Raw genomic sequence first — 21,622 nt, 5'->3', positions numbered from 1 at the left:
CAGTTTGAATTAAAACAAGAAATATCTAGATTTATAGTTGTTTTGTCTTATTTTAAATCATCTTAAGTTTCCGAGGACCTCTGGTTGCAAACCACTGATCTATACAGTATATTCTCCTAAATATATTTCAGGTTTAACAAAAATAACTAAGGCTAAATCAAGTTAAATGCATGTCTTTTCCTGTCTCCCTAATAACAGAAAGAAGAAAACGGGAAGATTGTGAACAATCTGACACCTTCCCAGACCAACTTTGAGCAGCCGGGACTCGTCCCCGGCCAGGAATATGAAGTCACTTTGTCCGTCATTAAGAACAACACCAGAGGACCCGAAACCAGCTCCACTGTAGTAACAAGTAATGCACCTTCTCTAAAGTTAACCTTCCCTCTTGCTAATTGTCTGTGTCATGAGATCATTTAAATGTCTCTGTAAATGTTGATGGATTAATCTACATCTGCTAAACGGCTCTAAAGTGTCGGAGGTTGACGGTGAAACCAGCTCAGCAGTAAAGAAGAATAGGGGCCATCATTAACCTTATGAAATACAGTATCCACCGTGGGCTGGCCAACAGGGCTTTAACATCCCAATTCAGTGCTTAACCGTGAGAAATTTAGACGATCCCTGTGTCTGGCTTGACATTTATAGCCTTTGCACCAATGACATCCATGATAACAACCAATAAGGCATTTTTAGTTTCAAAAGGCCCTTGATTTCTGACCGTAGTGATGTTTTTTCCCTATTTTACTGCCTGTAAATGTGCTCAGATTTCTAGATTTGGAAACCTCCCTCACAAGTGTGTGCTTCCTGGTGCATTAAATCTTATTTACTGCATGAAAGAATTTTGTAGACATTGACTGACTTTAAAAGACCTAATCAAGTTCAGAAGTGGTGTTTGCCAAGTCAAGCATCGCTGTGATTTTTGCTCAGACTGAGAGTTATTAATTTAAATAAACCCTTGACACTAAATATCAAACTCTATCATTTGCACATTCACAACACATGGCTTTCTTCTTTCTGTCGTTCTAGTGTACGTAGGAGTTTTCTAAATGAACTACTATATGCCTAAAGTTAGTCATCTGCATAAAACGCCCAAACAATCGTAATATCAGGGCTTTCTAAGGATTATTATAGGTGCTTAATTATTAATAATGGTTTGTATTATTGTCAGTGTTGAAAACTGTGCTGCTTCATATTTATGTAGAAACCATGATGCATGTGTTGTTCAGGATTCTCCGGGGAACAAAAAAGTTCAAAAGAGCAGCATTTATTTGAAACAGAAATCTTTAGTCTCACTTTTGATCAGTTTAATGCATCTTTGCTGAATAAAAGTATTACCTAAACTTTTGAATGATAGTGTATCACAGTTTCCACAAAAATATTAAGCAGCAAGAAACATTTACATCATTGATAATAAGAAATTTGTCTTGAAGAGCAATTCTCAATATTAAGCCCGATTCGGATGGTAATTGTTTCTCATGTGGACGTCTGTAAAAATTAATTTACATATCACCTCAGTGATTAAACTCATGGATTACTCACAAAATTGTCTGGTGTACATAAAATTAATTATATTTACAAAATGTATTCTTATTGTGTAAACTGCATTTAAAAATACCTATGTAAAATGTATTCTTATTATTCCAAACATATTTTGTAAAATATAATCCTATTTATTATTTGATTATTTAAATCTCCTGTTTAAAAAGATGCATTATACCCAATATAGTTATGTAGCTTGTATATCCATTTATAAAACACTTTTTAAAACTGTATTGCATACCTGCTGCTGCCATAATAAAACCCATTTCTAATGTTTAAGTGCTTTTCTTCTCTTTCTGCTCCCAGTCGCTGTGAGCAGTCATGAAGTCTTGTTCTTTTAAATACTTTCCAGCATTTCAGAAATAAATATGTATGCAAATTACACTGAAGTACAAAGTTATGTAACATAAGTTGTTACCTACTTGTGCTCAAAAAGGGGTTAAGCACTGAATTTTGAATTGGCTTGAACTGAGTTTACTTCTTGTAAACTAAGAGATGAGGATTCGGGCGGCAATTAAATTACAACACGACCTCGGTGTTTGTCAAAAAACTGTTGGTAATTTGGCTAGGGATTTTTACGGGGTTGGTGAAAGAAAAACACTGACATCCTGGATTTGGACGGCAATTAAATCACAGAGTATTCCCTGTAAATGGTGAAAATCACTTCATCCCCCTGAGAAACAATTACCATCCGAATAGGGCTTTAGAATGATGTGTGTATGTGTGTGTGTGTGTATATATATATATATATATATATATATATATATATATATATATATATATATATATATATATATATATATATATATATATATATACACTCAAGCATATATTCCAGATGTTTAAACTGATTTATTTGTGATATATATATATTTATATCGTCTTATCAGTTCATGAGAGTTTGTCCTTTAAAAGCTCTTTTTCTCTTGTGGGTTTTTACATTATTTTCAATGATCATATTTTAGTTTCAGACACTTTCACATGCAATAGATATACAGTATTACAGACGGATTGTGCTCAGGTGCAGTTTCAGTTTGCAACTTAACTTGGCTTGCTTAAGGAAAAGAAAGCAGTAACTCATTTTTGCATCAGCCATTGCATCAACACAGATGGATGATAAGATTGATTCCTTGCAGGTTTGTGTCATTGCTTATGCATGCACTCGTATTGCAAGTGCTCTATTATTTTACATGGAGAAACCAAGAATAGAAAGCTCATACAATCATAGCTTAATACTGACAAATTGATAAGCATCATTTGACAAATAACAAGCTATTTTACCTTGGACCTCACCCCGTGTTGTCCCCTTCTATAACACTGCAACTACGGGACCCAAATGAAACCAACAAAGACAACATTATTTGAACTGACTGTGATCACAAGCATAATCATGTATCCGTCCTCTTGCTTCAGGAATCGATTCTCCAGGGCAGATTGATGTTGGCGATGTGACAGACCGGTCTGCAGTGGTCTCCTGGTCCAGGCCTGTGGCTCAGGTGGACGGGTTCAGGGTGTCGTACGGGCCGAGCACTGACCCATTAGTCCATCGAGATGTCGACCTCCTGGCCACAGACACACAGTACAGCCTGGAAGACCTGGAACCAGACACTGAATACAGAGTGTCTCTCAGTTCAAAGAGGGGAGACGTGAGCAGCGAGCCCATCTTTGAGAGCTTCACCACGGGTACGAACGCTCTACAGGCTTCTCACAAAGATGAACTCAAAGCAGTGTTTTAATGAGGTGTGATGGTTTTCTGTGTGTCCCAGGTCTGGATGCCCCCACTGACCTCAGAGCTGTTAATCAGACTGACAACAGCATCACACTGGAATGGAAAAACAGCCGTTCATCCATCGACGGATACCGTATCAAGTACGGTCCGATCAAAGGAGGTGCTCATGGTGAAGACATGTTCCCTAAAAGAGCAGGAGACACAACATGGGCTACAATTACAGGTAAAGTGATGCTCCTGTAATGAGACATTTTTTTAAGAATTGCACGTTATTTGCTAGTCGCACTTCAAAAAATTATTTCTTCCTCAGTATTTTTGTTTTGTTTTCCAGTACAAATACCTAAACATTCTTAAATTAAGGTACATTTACTTGAAGCTAAATGACTTGAGACATCATGTCTTGTTTTGTAATAAATAAAATTGTGACTTTATTCTCGAAAAAAAAAAAAAAAAAAAATCTGTCAGTCAGACCAGAAAATAATCTTAATTCAAAGGGTGGGGGGGGAGATCACATCGCTTACTTCATCAAATACAGAATTTTTTTCTGGACAAAAATATTTTTGTAATTGAAAACATATTTAGGTTTCAACCTTTATACACGAAAATATATTTCGAAATGTATTTCAGGGGCAAGAAATATAACAATCTTAATTTAGTTTTATATTTAATACAACATAAAATAATATACATTTTTATATATATTGTAATACTGTATTTTTCAACATAGTAAAGTACAGTATGATCCTTTCTGATTTGTATTTATTTTTATGTTCACATGTATTTTATGTAAACAAGTTCTTTTTCAAATGTGATTCTTGGACTGATATATGGAGGGCAAAATATATTTGCTTTTTAAAAATATATTCACATTGTATATATATATATATATATATATATATATATATATATATATATATATATATATATATATATATTGTTTATCTTGTTTTAAGCACTTTTGCGATCAATCAATCAAATTGTGATCAATATTTTCAGACTTAATATCTTAACTAATTTTCCTTTTCAAATAAATGAATCTTAATACTTTTCCGATATATGTAATGGAAAACAAGACACAAATACTAAATAAGAAAATCATTTTTAGCACTGTGTTGGTTGTGATTTAATTTAGACTGAAAATGCATGATATGAAAGTATCACCACAAGACAATATGTGACTACTGTAGTATGTCCCTATAAAAGGATAATTGCACATTTTTGTTGTCGTCAGAAATCCATGTAGATATGCATTATAGGTCCATTAGTGTAAACATGATAAAGGAGTAAATGTATTCACGTAGAGATGTCATAATACAGAAATGTTCCCCTCATTCTCTGCTTGAAAATGCATCAGTATAGTGTTTCATCTGCTGGATTAATGGATTTGGTGTGCCGTAGGCCTGAAGCCTGGAACGGAGTACGGTATTGGAGTCACAGCCGTTCAGAACGAAAGAGAGAGTGAGCCAGCGACCACAAACACACTGACCGGTGAGACCAGCTCGCTTTATATCAGCTACAGACATCAGCGCGCAAAAGCTTGGGATTACTATGGTCTTTGTTTTGTTTGTTTTGTTTGTTTTGCATAAATTAAGAATTTTATTTAGCAAGGATGCATTAAATTGATCAAAGATGACAGGAAATGTATTTATAATATTACAAAAGATTTCAAAGAAATGTTGTTCTTTTGAATTTTCTATAAATACAACGGTTTTCATCATAATATCAGAAATGTTTCTTGAGCAGCAAATCAGAATATTAGAATGATTTCTGACCATTCTGACCAAATTATATTTTACAGTATATTCAAATAGTAATAAAATTTCACAATTATTGACTATATTTTTGATCAGTAAATGCATCCTTGGTGAAGACACTGCTATAAATATATATAGGGGGCTGGGCAAGTTAACGCATTATTAACTCGTTAATGCATTGATTGATTAATGCTGATAATTAATATTGCGCATTAACGCAGTTTTTATTATTATGAAAGTCTGTTGCTCACTGGCTCCCGATCAAATTATTTAGGCTAAGCATCAGCATTCACAAACCACTGTCCACTGTTATTTTTAACAGTAAAAAATGCAACGAGCTCATAATCATGACTTCATAAATGGGAAATAGGAAGTTTCCGATAGCACATGAAGACAGCAGAGAACGCTTGCTCAGCACAGTGGAGTGCATTGTTTTGTCAACTTTGTGGTTTATTATTTTGAGTTGTATGGCCCTCTCACTATATATTGTTTCACACATCTATCATTTCTGCAACTCAGAAATATACACGTAATCATGCAGCAGGTATCAGAAGAAGCGATTAAGACATTAACATGAACATAACTATTTTAAACCATTTAAAGAGATTTTAAAGAGAATTTACCCAGATATTTGAATTATGTCTTCATTTCTTTCTAGGTCTTTCTAAACCAATGAGACTTTCTTCAATTTCTCATGTTCATGCTGCTCTTTTTTGAAGTGAACGCAGTGACCAAAAGTACCATGAAAACATCATCCAGGCCAACTTCTTTTATGGTGTTTTCTGACTCACATTCATTATATGAAGCACCACAAAAACGACCCTAAATCCTCCTAAAAAAGACACATAGGTTTGGAACAACATGAAAGTGAATGGATGATAACAGATTAGTCTGTATCTCTTCAGTCTTTTTCCTGGCATGAATGTGTCTTTAGTTCTGTCATTTTGAACCTCCACCCACACAGATCTGGATCGTCCACGAGACTTGGAAGTGCGAGACTCCACCGAAACCACCCTGGAATTGGTCTGGAAGAGGCCCAGGGCCAAGATCTCCACCTACAAGCTAGCGTTTGTCTCTGCCGACGGCCGACGGGAAGAAGTCGAGCTGCCTGCTACCACGACCGGCTACACCCTGAGCAGCTTGAGCCCTGGCGTGCACTACACCATCACCCTCGTGGCAGAACGCGGACGGAGGAGAAGTGCTCCTGTCACCGTCACCGCATCCACAGGTGAGCGATTCCTGTTGAAACAGTGGATTTTGTTTGGTGTAGTCTTACATGATAATGTCATTGTTCTGTTTTCAGGTGTGAACAACAAAGACTGTGTCGTGAAAATGATCATGACTAACTTTTATATGCATTTTTCCCAAATATTTATTCAAAATAATCAGTTTTGGATCTGAAACATACTCTATGCAAGAACGTGAATACAAACCCTTCTAGCTGCGTTTGATTTATATGGCATTATATTCGTAAATGTGTCAGAATGCAGTTCATATTGCACTGTAATGCTTGAATGAATTGCACATTGCAAAAAAAATAATAATAATAATTCGTCAGTTTTCTCTAATTGGTGAGCAAATTGTCTTAAGTCTGCATGTTTTTCCATCTTATTTTTAATGTAAGAGTGCAAGGCTTTCAGGGTTTCAGCTACTTCCAGTTACTTTAGCTGTGCAGAAAACAGTCCATTCACTGGACAAATGCTTATAGCATTGAAAAATAAGGTGGATAGAATTATAAAACACAAGGAAACTTTATTATCTTTGCCAGTACACTGCAACAGTGCATGTTAAATGAAAATGTACTCCCATCCCAAACGTAGATGAGCCTAAGCATTACATCTCTTGCTCACTAATGGATCCTCAGCAGTGAATGGGTGCCGTCAGAATGAGAGTCCAAACAGCTGATAAAAACATCCCAATCCACACCAATCCAGTCCATCATGTATTGTGACGCGTAAGCAACATGTTTATAATAAACAGATGCATCGTTAAGACATTTATAACTTCAAACCATTGTTTCTAACAAAAAAATGAGTCCTCTAGCATTGATTTATCCCAAATGGTTTGGGTTACTTGCGGATTATTATGATGTTTTTGTCAGCTGTTTGGACTCTCATTCTGACGGCACCCATTCACTGCAGAGGATCCATTGGTGAGCAAGTGATGCAATGCTACATTTCTCCAAATCTCTTCTGATGAACAAATACTCATCTACATCTTTTGGGTGAACTATTAGTAGATTCTGCAGATCTGCATACAGTACTTGTAGTGCATTGGCCAAGTATTTACGTCTGCCTTTGTGTACTTCAGTAAAATATGTTTCTGGTCTTAATTTATGACACTGTGTCCAAACCAGCTGCAACACCATAAAACCAACAAAAAAAGTTTCTGGAAAGCCTCGCCCACAATGCAATCTCATTGGTCAAAATTGACAAAATTGCATATTAAACATCAGATATGTTCCAATTAATGGTGTGGATTTACACTTTTAGGAAACGTATTGTGTTGCACCTGGTAAAGAAACAGTGTGAGGAATTTTGCTGATAAGCCAAGCAAGGGACATCATGCCGTGTCATCTGTTGTTCCCAAGTGTCCTGTGTTTTTGTCTTTTTCTTGTAGCATCTTTCACCTTTTATCTAGCGAACACATTTCCTGAGCTCAGTTCAGACAAAGTTACTGACGACAATGTCATTAGCTTTGTGTCTCTCGAAAACTCAGAAATCCCGTTCTCTGGGAGCGGATACGAGGATCCCACTGGCACCTTGACCGTGTCTAATGCCACATCCGAAGGATTTGATCTTGCATGGGAGTCACATAAACACAGTGGCTATGATAGTTACACTGTAGAACTTAAAGATTCCTCAGGGAAGTGGAAGGAGGAGGTTCATCTACACGGGCAGGTGAATGACACTAGAATCCGTGGCCTAAAGGCTTCCACAAAGAACCAAGTAAGGCTTTATGGAATATCCAATAACCAAAGATTTACAGTACTTGAAGCAGTTGCAGTTACAGGTAGAAATTGTTTTTGGGTTTCAAATCATCTGTTTGATTTAATGCCATTGCAACTTCAATTTTTTAAAAACATTTTTATTTCATAGGTTAAAGTAAGAAATGACACACATTTTGCATGACATGAGATGTGCAACTGCTCCCATATGTCATATGGTAGAGCACAAACATGCATGATATCACAAAAGTGTATGGATGTGTATTTGGGCTGGGTGATTATAATTATAGATATATCTGACTTCTTTACGCTATTCAGTATTTATCTGGATTTTTTCAGTTAGAGGAACCGTCGTTTTAACAATCATTTTTCAAGTAATCTTTTTTAACGGTCATTTAATGCAAGATTATAAAAAAAAACAATTTCAAGAAATTTTATTTAAAAAAAAAAAAAATATATATATATATATATATATATATATATATATATATATATATATATATATATATATATTATTCAGTAATTTAATTTGAAATAATTTATATTGAAATAATATTTATTTATTTATATATATATATATATATATATATATATATATATATATATATATATATATATATATATATATATATATATATATATATATATATGTATGTATGTATGTATGTATGTATATGTATATTTAAACAAATACATTAACACATAAAAATGACATAAATACATGTAATGCAGCAACTTCCATGAATTCGACTCTATTGCTGTTTTTGCTACTGAGATATTTTATGGTTTTTATTTAATTTTTATAATATACTGTACATTTTGTTCAATTCACCTGAAGAATCATGAAAAATATATTGTGCATATTCAGTATTCATCATCCCTTTTCTGTATATGGCTACTTATTGGCTCAGAAAAGAAGACAATATTTTTACAGGATACATTTTTTATTTTGCTTGATTTTATAATATTTATTATTTTACTTTTTTTTTTTTGTTATTATTGCAAATGTTGTGATAATTCAGTATATCACCCAGCCCTACTGTGCATATGGCTACTCATTGGCTCAGACAAGGAAATCCACAAAGGTTTTTGCAGTGGAAATTATTAACCCTCATAACAAACTAAACTGTGTGGTGAAAATGCCTTCAAGGCCGATCAGAACAGAATACTGTTTGTGGTTTGTTAAATCTCTGGGAATCGTCTTCATGCATGTCCTTTCCTCAGAACATCTTGAGGTCTGCGTGGATTATCCATCAGCCTGAAGCATCCCTTGTACTTCCACTAGTGGACTACTTGGAAACTTCAGCAATTAATGGCTCATGGTCATTAATGTCAGATGTTTTCAGATACATGCATGTAGACTGAAATGATTCAAGAAGAATGGTAACATCATATGCATGTGAATTGACTTTTATTGCATGCATTGTAACTCAAACCCCAGTTTACATTGAGAAACTGAGGGGTGAATTTACTACGAAATTATCTGTAGCATTGTTTCTGTAAATACTCATGTCACAGTGCTATTTCTATGCATTTTGTATATGCCTTAAAATCATAAAATATGCACAATGCATAAAATATTTGAGGTCCTGAAATTGGCTTTTTTTATTTATTTATTTTTATTTGATTTTTTTTTTTTTGGATTTTGATGGGCAATATGACATATGCCAGTGTTATTTTAATATCTGTTAGATACTATAAGCCTGGGTTTTATTTTATATTTCGAGTTTTTTTACTGTTGAATGTACCATTTTTGTTAAAGTTAGAAATTCTGTTGAATGTGTTTGTCATTTTTATTAGTTTATTACACAACTTACAGTGCATTCAGGCTATCAATTTTTACCTATTTTATATATATATATATATATATATATATATATATATATATATAGTTTTAGTAATAATCCTGACAGACATGATGAAATACAATCCTGCAGTTGATGTTTTGTCAATTAGGCTCTCGAGGTATTTAAGTCAAAATATTATTAACAATCATAATATTTAGAAAGGATTATAAAATGCACTTAATTTCAATAATTTAATAGAAATTAATTTGCAGGTATTTACTGTGCAAAGCAGGAGATTAATAGTAGATTAAAATGTATATATTCGTATTCTAATTGTGCATTATTTTACTTCTTGTTTTTACAGGTAAAGCATCTCAAATTCTGTTTTATCTTTAATTTCTGACCTTAAACCAACTGAATGTACTTTCCTCTATAGCACCAAAGTCTACCTCTCCTGATGTTGTTGCAATGACCTTCAAAAGTGTTTCAACAACGCTACCAAGCCTCCATAAGGAGGTTCAGCCATCAGTCTCTACCTCCACTCTTTTAACAGAGGATTTTAAAACTGAAGCCTCAGGGTATGAATTCGAGGGCCCAAATCAAGGGTCCCTGGGTGACCTAAATGTCACTGATGTGAGCAGGAATAGTTTGATGCTGTTTTGGTCGGCTCCTGAAAGAGCCTTCGATAGCTTCATCGTTGAGTTAAACTCAACATCAAATAAGTCCAAAGACAAAGTCATTGAAGTGTCTGGAGAAGCCAGGCAGGTCCATGCAGATGGACTGAACCCTGAAACGCTTTATGAGATTACATTGTATGGGATGAAGGAGGGCGAGAAATCCAAACCTGTCAATGTTCACATCAAGACAGGTACATTGACATGAGATTCAGAAACCTCAGTCATCTGTCATCCACCATAACTACAACATTCATATTACTACAAAATATCATTCATTTGTTCATTCATTTAAAGTAATTCTTAAAATGTAAAAGTTAAGGCTGGTTCACACGACAGGATAATTAGGCCGATTTTAGCCCCGATTCACCCCTTCCAACAATCTTAGGATGCTCCGATTATCGTAAAAAAATCTGATCAAATATTCCTGCCGTGTGTGGTGTGTTAAGACCGCTCTCCTCTGCTCGGAAGAACGTCGGGACCGCTCCGATCTCAAATCGGGGATATCCAACATGTTGGATTTATTTGGCCCGATTTCTTCTCGTGTGTGGTGTCCCCCGAGGACAAACAATCACGCAGCCTGTGGACTGTGGCGTGTAGCCAATCAGAAAGCGAGGTGACGAGGCGGTGAGTAAGTAAGTACCGGGAAACGAAATCAAAACAGCCGGTGTATATAATATAACAAATACAAATAAAGTCGATTGGCATAACTACATCCACAACTGCAGTCCACCAGAGTACATGGAAACGAATATATGAACGTTTATTTCAACGATTAATCTGTGTAGTACGTAACAACATTTCTATGAGATAAAACAACAACTTTCCTCCATATCATGATGTAGCAAGTATAACGTTAGTCCATGCTCGCGTTGTCTCCACCTCTTTGACCATCGCCTTTTCTTGTTTTCCTTATGTTTTTTTTTCGTTAAAAACAAAGCACAAACTACGGCCACTGCGTCCTCTTCGTCCGCCATGATTGTTTACTCTGAAGTCACGTTTGATCTCGAGGGATTTTGCGAGATTTGCCGTCTGACCTGGGAATTCTCGGGAGTCAAATCGGTTCGTGTGTGATGTGTTGATATTGCCGTGTGGCTGCACACCACACACTGAACGACCAAAACTGTTAGACCCGTGATTTTTTATCGCCGTGTGTGGGGTCTCTCAGGTTTGGAAAATCGGCCGACAATTTTAAAATCGTCCCGTGTGAACCAGGCCTTAGCCCATCATCTTGAGAGCAATTCTGCAGGCGCAATACGGTTTGTGGGAAAATTGTGTTTTTACACTACAGTGTTTAATGCAAATCCAAGACCTTTTGACGTCAGAGTTTGGTTTATTTGGTTAGTTTAAAAGATTTTTGGGTCAACACCAAGAAACCACACCTAGTTTGCTTGAACAATGGCTGTGGGCTTTGGTTTATGTAGACTTCCATGACTATAATGAAAGCAGTCCAGTGTAATTAAAATGCTTTTGTTAAGTCTAGCTTGTCAGCTGTTGCATGTAAGCATAATTTTGTGCATGTTGAGTATTTAGTTTACACACTACAGTTCAGATTTATATGAATATATGCACTCACCGGACAGTTTATTAGTTACACCTGTTCAATTGTTTGGTAATACAAATTGCTAATCAGCCAATCACATGACAGCAACTCATTGCATTTAGGCATTTAGACGTGGAGAAGACAAATTTCTGTAGTTCAAACTGAGTGGGCAATGGGGAAGAAAGGGTGAAGAGTGACTGAATAAGTGGAATGGTTGTTGGTGCCAGATGGGCTGGTCTTTCAAAAACTGCTGATCTACTGGGATTTTCACACACGGCCATCTCTAGGGTTTACTTGGGCAGTTGGATGAAAATTCCTTGTTGATGTCAGAGGTCAGAGGAGCATGGGCAGACTGGTTTGAGATAATAGAAAGGCAACATTAACTCAAATAACCAGTCGTTACAATCAAGGGATGAAGAATAACTTCTCTGAACGCACGCTTCGAACCCTGAAACAGATGAGGGACAGCAGCAGAAGACCACACCAGGTGCAGCTCCTTTCAGCTAAGAACAGAACAGGAAACTGAGGCTAACACTACAGCAGTGGTGGACGAAGTACACAAATCAAGTACTTGAGTAAAAGTACAGATACATATGGTAAAATATTACTCCAGTAAAAGTACTCCTTTTTCAATTTTACTCAAGTGAAAGTACAAAAGTACTAAATTTTTTATGTAAAAAAGTACTGCAAGATAGATGTTTGCAATTTTATATAGGCTACTTAATTTAATTTTATATTAGCACATTTTTTTTTATAACCCTACTGCTCAAAATACCTTGGATTTTTTTCCAAAATAACCACTATATGGAGATATTTTTGTTGTTGATATGGACTACGCTGATTAGAGTAATGTTCACTGTGAAGCTTACACTGTGATGTACCTGAGAGAAAACAGAGATGACCATCTGATTTTGACCAGTAAGAAAAAAGTATTTTAAAGTTAGTTGTTTTACAGAACATCAAAGTTACAGTACAGACCAAAAGTTTGGACACACCTTCTCATTCAAAGAGTTTCCTTTATTTTCATGACTATGAAGATTGTAGAGTCACACTGAAGGCATCAAGGGCTATTTGACCAAGAAGGAGAGTGATGGGGTGCTGCGCCAGATGAACTGGCCTCCACAGTCACCGGACCTGAACCCAATCCAGATGGTTTAGGGGTGAGCTGGACCGCAGACAGAAGGCAAAAGGGCCAACAAGTGCTAAGCATCTCTCGGGGAACTCCTTCAAGACTATTGGAAGACCATTTCAGGAGACTACCTCTTGAAGCTCATCAAGAGAATGCCAAGAGTGTGCAAAGCAGTAATCAAAGCAGAAGGTGCTACTTTGAAGAACCTGCAATGTGACATATTTTCAGCTTCACACTTTTTTGTTATGTATATAATTCCACATGTGTTAATTCATAGTTTTGATGCCTTCAGTGTGAATCTACTATTTTCATAGTCATGAAAATAAAGAAAACTCTTTGAATGAGAAGGTGTGTCCAAACTTTTGGTCTGTACTGTATATATGACATGATAATAAGGCCTGAAGTTAGGAAGAACATTTTAAGGAAAAAAATAATAAAACAAATTTCGTAATTATTTTTTCCTTCTCAAATCTTGTCTGTGGTTTAAAAACACCCCTAGCCAAACGGGGTGCATCTCTTCCCACTGATAATTACTGTAGTTACCATGTTCTGAACATCACATCATTTCTTTTCTAACCAGATGTAATCTATATATATATAGATATATGTGTGTGGCTGAATAAAAATATTTGGACATTAAAAAAATTACATCAACTTAGCACTAACAGACAGCTAGCTAGACAGTTAGCATCAGCTAACAATATTTACTTATTTTCAGTACGATGAACATTCATGTCTGTCTACTCGTCTAGTTAATCCAAACAATATACATATGTATAACGTTACTGTCGATAAACAATATAAAAACAGACGTAACATAGGACATTTTAATAAAACTGTTAACATTACGGCAGCGGTGAATTTGAACGTGCATCAGTTATTGTATTTGATCTGTGTTATTTTATGGGGTTTTTTGTTGTTGTTGTTGTTTTTTTACCTAAAATTGATGTGTCTGCATCGTCTGCACTCAAGCATTTCAGTGGGCTCAAATAGATCACTCTATACAACGGATTTAGTTCCCAAACAACTGACAGTTTTGACCTAAATATGATTTTCAGTTACAATAATTAATCCAAAATTTCGACATAACTTACTTTTAGCAACATCAGACGCACGCGCGCTCACAAGATCTCCCGGTTCTTACTTCTGGAGACTTGCACTAAATGGTTCATTTGAATTAGTGAGTGGTCGACTCCAGAACAGCTGCAACCGGATAATTCTAATTCGTAAACGAATCGTTTGGTGCGATTCGCGATCCGATTTAAAAGTTTATTTTGAAAAGACTCAGTTCGTTCATGATGAATCAGACACCGCTTCTGCGTGTCGGAGCACGTGATATATTATAGGGAGTAACGATATGTTTTATGAAATGTAGTGAAGTAAAAAGTACGATTTTATTCTTTGGAATGTAGTGAAGTAAAAGTAAAAGTTGCTCAAAATAAAACTACTCCAGTAAAGTACAGATACTTGAAAAATGTACTTAAGTACAGTAATGAAGTAAAGCTACTCCGTTACTGTCCACCACTGCACTACAGGCTCACCAAAATTGTACAAAAACAGATTGGAAAAACATTGCTTGGTCTGATGAGTCTCGATTTCTGCTGCGACATTCAGATAGTAGGGTCAGAGTTTGGTGTAAAGAACATGAAAGCATGGATCCATCCTGCCTTGTCTCAATGTTTCAGGCTGCTGGTGATGTTATAATGCTGTGTGGGATATGTCTTGGCACAATTTGGGCCGCTTAGTACCAACTGAGCATCGTTTAAATGCCACGGCCTACCTGAGTATTGTTGCTGACCATGTCCATCTCTTTATTACCCTAACCCTAACCCTAACTCTAACCCTAACCCTAACTCCATCCCAGCACTAGCAAGGTATACCTAATAAAGTGGCCAGTGACTATATATATATATATATATATATATATATATATATATATATATATATATATATATATATATATATATATAGCTATCAAAGAAAGACTCAAAAACATTGGTTAAACCTTACCGAACTGTACTGTACTTAAACATCAAATATCATTCAAAATTTGCTTCTCAGATCAAGCTCATATTCACATAAAATTTTAACTATTACGCAAGATGTAATCTCAGTACTTCTAATGCCATAAAAACTAGCAGAATTGTTTCATGAGAAACCTCCACTTTAATGTTTTATTTGATCACTCTGACCATTGTTTCTCAACTTCAATGAACACAATCTCTCTGTGCCTCATGTCTTTATCCATATCATTTCATTACATCTATTAACTGTTTCTTCTGTATCTGTCAACATGTTAAGCTAGTGGCACTTACAAGTTCAGCTCATTTTATTATGCAAATGTAATTCATTTCAGTGACAATAACTCTCAAAATATCTGATTTCTTTGTCCGTCAGAGGAGCAGAGACCGCAGATTGGCAGTCAGAGTGTGTCTGATGTATCTTGGGATAGCTTCAATGTGTCCTGGACCATTGAGGATGGCTTTGTCTTTGAGAGTTTTGTGATTGAAGTGGAAAATTCAGCAGGTCCAGAAAGACAGAACCTTTCAGTATCTGGCGATGCACATAGTTTGTGGATGTCTGGGCTCAGTCCTGACACATCCTATATAATTACGTTATACGGAGTGCATCAAGGCTCGACCCTGGGGTCGATCTACACTCAAACAGCTACAGGTACCCATGCTTACCTGGATGTCCTTGCTGAAAAAGAAGTGTACTTTAGCAGACCTTTAAAAACAGTGCTTATTATGGAAATAATATTCTTAAGATTTAATGTTTTCGGAGCCCTAATTGCATTTACAATTAAATGAAAATATATTCAATTAGTTGAACTTAAGAGTGCTTTTTTAACATTTGACACACTGAAGTGTACATTTATTATTAATATTTCATGTGATATATTAATATTTCAGAATATATATTTAATACATCAGTATTAACAATATATTTTGTATTGTTTTACATATTAAATATACTCTTACACATATTCTATGTATATTTCATTAATTTAATACTTCATACAAACACACACACACACACACACACACACATATACACTCTAAAAAATGCTGGGTTGTTTCAACCCAACTTTGGGTCAAATATGGACTGACCCAACGGTTGCGTTAAATTTGTACATTATATTTTTAACCCAAAAGTTGGGTTAGTCCTAATTTGACCCAAAATTGGATTAAAATAACCCAGCATATATATATGTTTCAAAACTTCAAAGCATATATATATATATATATATGCTTTGAAGTTTTGAAACACAATTCAGCACACTTCTTTTTCCCAAGGGCTGTTTCTGCTTTAACATTTCATTTTATTTTTTCGTGAAACCTAAACGTCTTTGTTGCATGGGGCCATTGAGAATGATGAGAAAACACTTAATGCTGTCCATTATAATTAGTTGATTGTTAATTATTTTAAGGTAAACTGATTGTTACCTCTACTGTTCCAGCCACTGTGTCGGTCTTGCCTCACAATTGATTGTGCTGGGGCACAGAAAATTCTGTGTTTCCATTCAATTCCTTCCACTGAAATCAAAGCTTTGTGTTCAACAGTGTCGTCCATTACACTATCATCCATTTTATCCATCTGCCCACATGCATGCCACTAGTACCCATTTCACACATTTACCACATTGTGGTGAGTTTTGATGAGCTGCAGTGATTGCAACATATTTCATCCTCTTAATTTCATTCACTTTATCTCATACCCTACTTGCATAATTTCACACACTTTTTGAATTGATATAGAAGCAATGTGCACTGAATAAGTAAGGTCAATATTTATCTATTTTTATTTTTTTATTTTTTTTGAGGACTTTCTATGTCAGCGGTTCCAAAATTTGTTTTGTCAGTCAAACCTTTTACTAAATATATTTTATAAAAGTTCACATTTCAACAATTAAGCCTCACATTTGCTTGTTCTTGGTACTCTGATGCTGTATATATTTTAAATAATTTCATTTAATTCAGTCAACAAAAAAAAAAATTGTTTTAATGGAAGATTAATGGAAGATTTTTTTAATGTAAAAACCTTATTTAAAAATATTCAGCTATTATTAGCTGTTTTTTTTATTAGAAGTAGAAGTAATTAGAAAATGTAAAAAACAAAACAAAAACATATTAATTGGCTTTTAATTCTCTGTTGATAGCTATTTTTTATATTAAAACATTATAAATTGTTGTAATTATCAATGTTTGGTGTAATAAAAGTAACGATATAATTTAGCGAACAATATTTAAAAAAAAAATCAATAAATTAATATTTTTAATAATAGATCAAATAATAACTTACAATTAGTTATAATAATTAAATGTAATAATTATTTTAAAATGTACTTAAATATTCAGACACTGCTGTCTGGGCATCACCAAGCATCATACTGCACTCAGCAAAGAGCATAACTTTATGGTATTGTTTGAATGGCAATAATAAAACCTAGGCACCTTGATGCATCTTTTGTGTGGATTGCTTCTTATGCACTAACACAATATTCTAGTCAGACTTTTTTGACACTACAATGAACAAAAACAACAAAATAGCCTTTATTAAATTTGTGTTTTCCTATCCTTTTTAAAATTTGTTCTGCTTTTTTTGTTTTCATAGTGAGGTCTGTTTGCAGCCAGAGAATTTCTTTAATATTAAACTAATTACAATTAATTGCCTTATTTATTTTTTATTATATTTATTACAAACATTATCATCATGAAACCTAATTTACATGAAAAAGCACATTATGCATGCATGCCTGCAAAAATAAACATGCATTGTGCATGCTCCAGCTGTGGGCTGTGGAAAACAGGCCAAATCCAGCACACACACTTGAGGTGCATTTTAAAACTTAAACCATAATATTCGTCAGTATTCATAGCAATTCTTACAAAAGAAAAGCAAATCTTTCCTAGAATTAATCTGTCAGACGTTTCTCAGTTAAACAAATTATGCATATTGTACAGTGCAACTGCGCTATTCCAATAATCGTTTCTCCCTTTAGATAGCGCTCCAGTGGTTGGCAATGTGTATGTTTCTAATATTACATCAGAGAGCTTCTCCATTTCATGGAATGGCACGAGAGGAGATATTGAGAGGTTTATTCTGGAGATTATAGACTCTAGCTGGCGGCGGGAGCCAGTTGAATATAATCTGTCAGGAAGCACACAGTCATATGAAATCACCGGGCTACGGCCGACTACTGACTATATAGCTTACCTCACTGGAGTCGTGAAGGGAAGGAGAACAGACTCCGTCAGTGCTGTCGCCTCCACAGGTAACTGCAATTCTCTCGTTTCCTTGCTTCTTTCCCCCGTTTGTTTAAACTTGAAATCATAAATCAGGCCTTAAAGGAGTAGTTCAACTAAAAAGATCACATTTACTCATGTCATGCCAAGCTTAAATGTTGTTTTTCTTCTTCTTCTTTATATGTTAAAAGTTATACTCTCTAAAATGGGTCCATGTAACTCAAGCAATATATGTCTTCTGAAGTCATATTGTAGCTTTTTGTGAGGAACATGCAAAATTGTAGAAGTAAAAAGAAAAAAAAAGAAGTAAATAACTGAAAACCCTCTGCTTTGCATATTGAAATCTGGTGCCTCAAGATGAGTTGCATCAGACCTAAATTTAAAACTGTTTGCAAGCACATAAGAGGCTAAATTAAGCCTATTACTCAAAGAAAGACCCAGCTAACAGCGATCATTCTGAGAACTAAAGCAACTTTCAAAATCTTAGCACAAAAGCATTAATTGTAAATCATTAACTTTTTTTTGTTTTGTTTTGTTTTTTTGTATTTAAGTCGAACAATTATCTAACCAGTTTTTTTAATGCCACTTCTTGTTTCAGAACTTTTTGCAGAAACATTCAGATGTTCCCATAATCTTCGCAAAATTATAAAAAAAAAAAAGAATGTTCCCTTAACATTTGCATTACCAAGAAAACTGTTTTTAAAACATTATTAAAAGGGACATTTTGAACATTTAGAGAACATTCTGAAATAACATTTTCTTAACTCAATGGGAACATTTGCCTATGTTTACTTTTTGTTAGCAAGGGACATGGAATATATGAAGTATGTTGTACTCTTTTGTCAGTAATGTTAATAGAACATTCACTGAAAGTGTCTAGTCTTCAATAATGTTCTCAAAATGTTAGCATTAAAACATTATTTATAAATCTTTATATATATATATTAGTTGAATATTCATCTAACGTTTTTTAAACGTTCAGAGAACATTCTACAGAAATGCTCCCATTATGTTTGAAAAATGATCAAATGGAATTTTTCGTTGATGTTTCCAATTCCAAGAAAAACATTTTTAAAACATAAAAAAATGTCAGATAACATTCAGAAATAATGTTAATAGAATGCTCATTCAATGTTTAATATTGTTTTTAAAATGTTAGCACAAACATTTTACATTTATTTTTTACAAATGTTGTAGTTGGATGTTTGTCTAACATTTTTAAATGTTACTTTTTTCTGAGAACATTCTAAAGTAACGTTCCCATAAGGCAAAATGAGTAAATGGAACTTTCGCATAACCAAGAAACATTTTTAAAACTTTAAAAGACGGAACTTTTTGAATGTTCAGAGAACCTTCCGAAATAACATTTTCAAAGCTTAATTGGAATGTTAGCAAAACGTCCTTACAACATATTTTTGTTAGGTGGGGACATATAGTGCACAGAATTTTTTTTTCCAGTTTCAGCAAGCAAAGTTTCACCAGGTAACGTTGAACATACGTTTTTTTTATATTACTGAAAAAGCTTTTGTTCATAACTTTGAGTGAACCTTACCAGAACATTAGCTTAAGTTAGAGAGTGTTCTCTGAGAATGTTCCCTGTTAGCTGGGTTAGGTGAGTAAATTATTTTTGGGTGAGCTATTCCTTAAACCAAGGCTGTTTTGTCAGTTAGGCATCAAGTAAGCATTGACAGATCTCTAAACAAAAGAGAAAGAGGCACTAAACGAATCGTCATGGCTGACTTTCTCCCCCCTGTCTGGGCTAGTTGTTTCAAACATTAGCTCAGACACAGTGTCGCTCTCCTGGCGGACAGGAGAGAAGGCGTTTGATCATTTTATAGTCGAGGTGAGAGAGTCTGCTTTGCCCACGCAGGCGACGTGGCGCACCTTGCCCGCGGGTGTTCACTCCACAGTGCTGACCGGCCTCAGAGGAGACACACAATATCAGATCAAGCTGTACGCCGCCTCCGGTGGCTCAAACACAGCTGCCCTGACCACTGTAGTAACCACAGGTACAGCAGCGCATGCTTTTGACTACTGGAAACACAACTGCTCAGATTTGCTTCCTTACCATGTGTTTGCACAAAATTAACTTGCTATCTGTTAGTCTCTTGGATAGTATTAGATTTTATTTGTAGCCTATATTTTCAGTTTTCGTTTTAATTTCAGATTGTTTTCTTTCTTTTTTTCTTATGCTTTTTATCATTTTTACTTGTTTAATATATATGTGTACATACAGATGTATTTAAGATTAATAATTAAAAAGCTTAAATATTATAACTTTTATTTTTCTTTCTTTTTTAGTTTATTTTAGTACTTTAGTACTTTCTTTTTCATCTAATATTTATATTTTATTTTATTTCAGCTAGTAAAAAATAATATCTTTTTAATAGTTTAAGTCCATACTCCACAATTATAAATATAAACTAATAATAAAAATTTGTTTTTTAATTATTACTCCAATATGGCCTTTATGTGTATATATATATATATTTTTATATATATATATATATATATATATATATATATATATATATATATATATATATATATATATATATATATCTGTGTATGTGTATTATTAGAATTAAACATCTTGATATATAATTAAATGTATAATTTGTTTTATTTTAAAGTATTATGTAAATGCTTCTTTTTTTTCTTTTCTTTTTTTTTTTTTTTTACAAACCTGAGTCCTGATTTTAAATTATTTTCTGATGCAACTGACTGCAAACCACAGATGCTTTCCCAGACGTTAAAGCAATCAACCCAGAATATTATTACTGTATTAAACCTCCAGTGTTCATTTGTTTCAGCTGGCATTAAATTATGTAACAAAACCTAGTACTTTCTTTCATTCATCCAGAGCCTAAGCCTAAACTGGGCCCCGTTGTGGGGTCTGAAACACGGCCGGATGGCTTGACGCTGTACTGGAGCACACTGTCAGGCCACTTGGATGGCTTTGCTGCTCGTGTCACTGACCGTGAGCAGCTGTATGATGTTGTAGAGCTCAGGCTGTCAGGTGCAGAGAAGAACGTTACCGTCACAGGTCTTATGGACTCTGCGGTCTATGACACAGTGTTTTATGGTCTGTCTCGTGGCTGTCAAACTCCAGCAGTTTCCTTCAATACCAGAACAGGTACTGTGCAAGCTTTCCATGCCTCTATCACAACAAATCAGAACATTGACAGAACTAACAATTTTGCATCCAGGTGGAGGATGTTTCAAGCAAATTACTGAAACTGCCTGTGGCTTTTTATTGTGTAGTATTTATTTATTT

At 34.7% G+C, this 21,622-nt stretch overlaps 1 pseudogene; it reads left to right on the top strand.

The window, feature by feature from the left end:
- LOC113073683 (tenascin-like) overlaps nucleotides 1–21,622 on the top strand; it is a 51,178-nt pseudogene that overhangs the window by 17,032 nt on the left and 12,524 nt on the right.

This window comes from Carassius auratus, chromosome 5 (genome assembly GCF_003368295.1).
Source record: "Carassius auratus strain Wakin chromosome 5, ASM336829v1, whole genome shotgun sequence".
NCBI classification, from domain to species: domain Eukaryota; kingdom Metazoa; phylum Chordata; class Actinopteri; order Cypriniformes; family Cyprinidae; genus Carassius; species Carassius auratus.
This window is presented reverse-complemented; position numbering and strand designations above follow the sequence as displayed.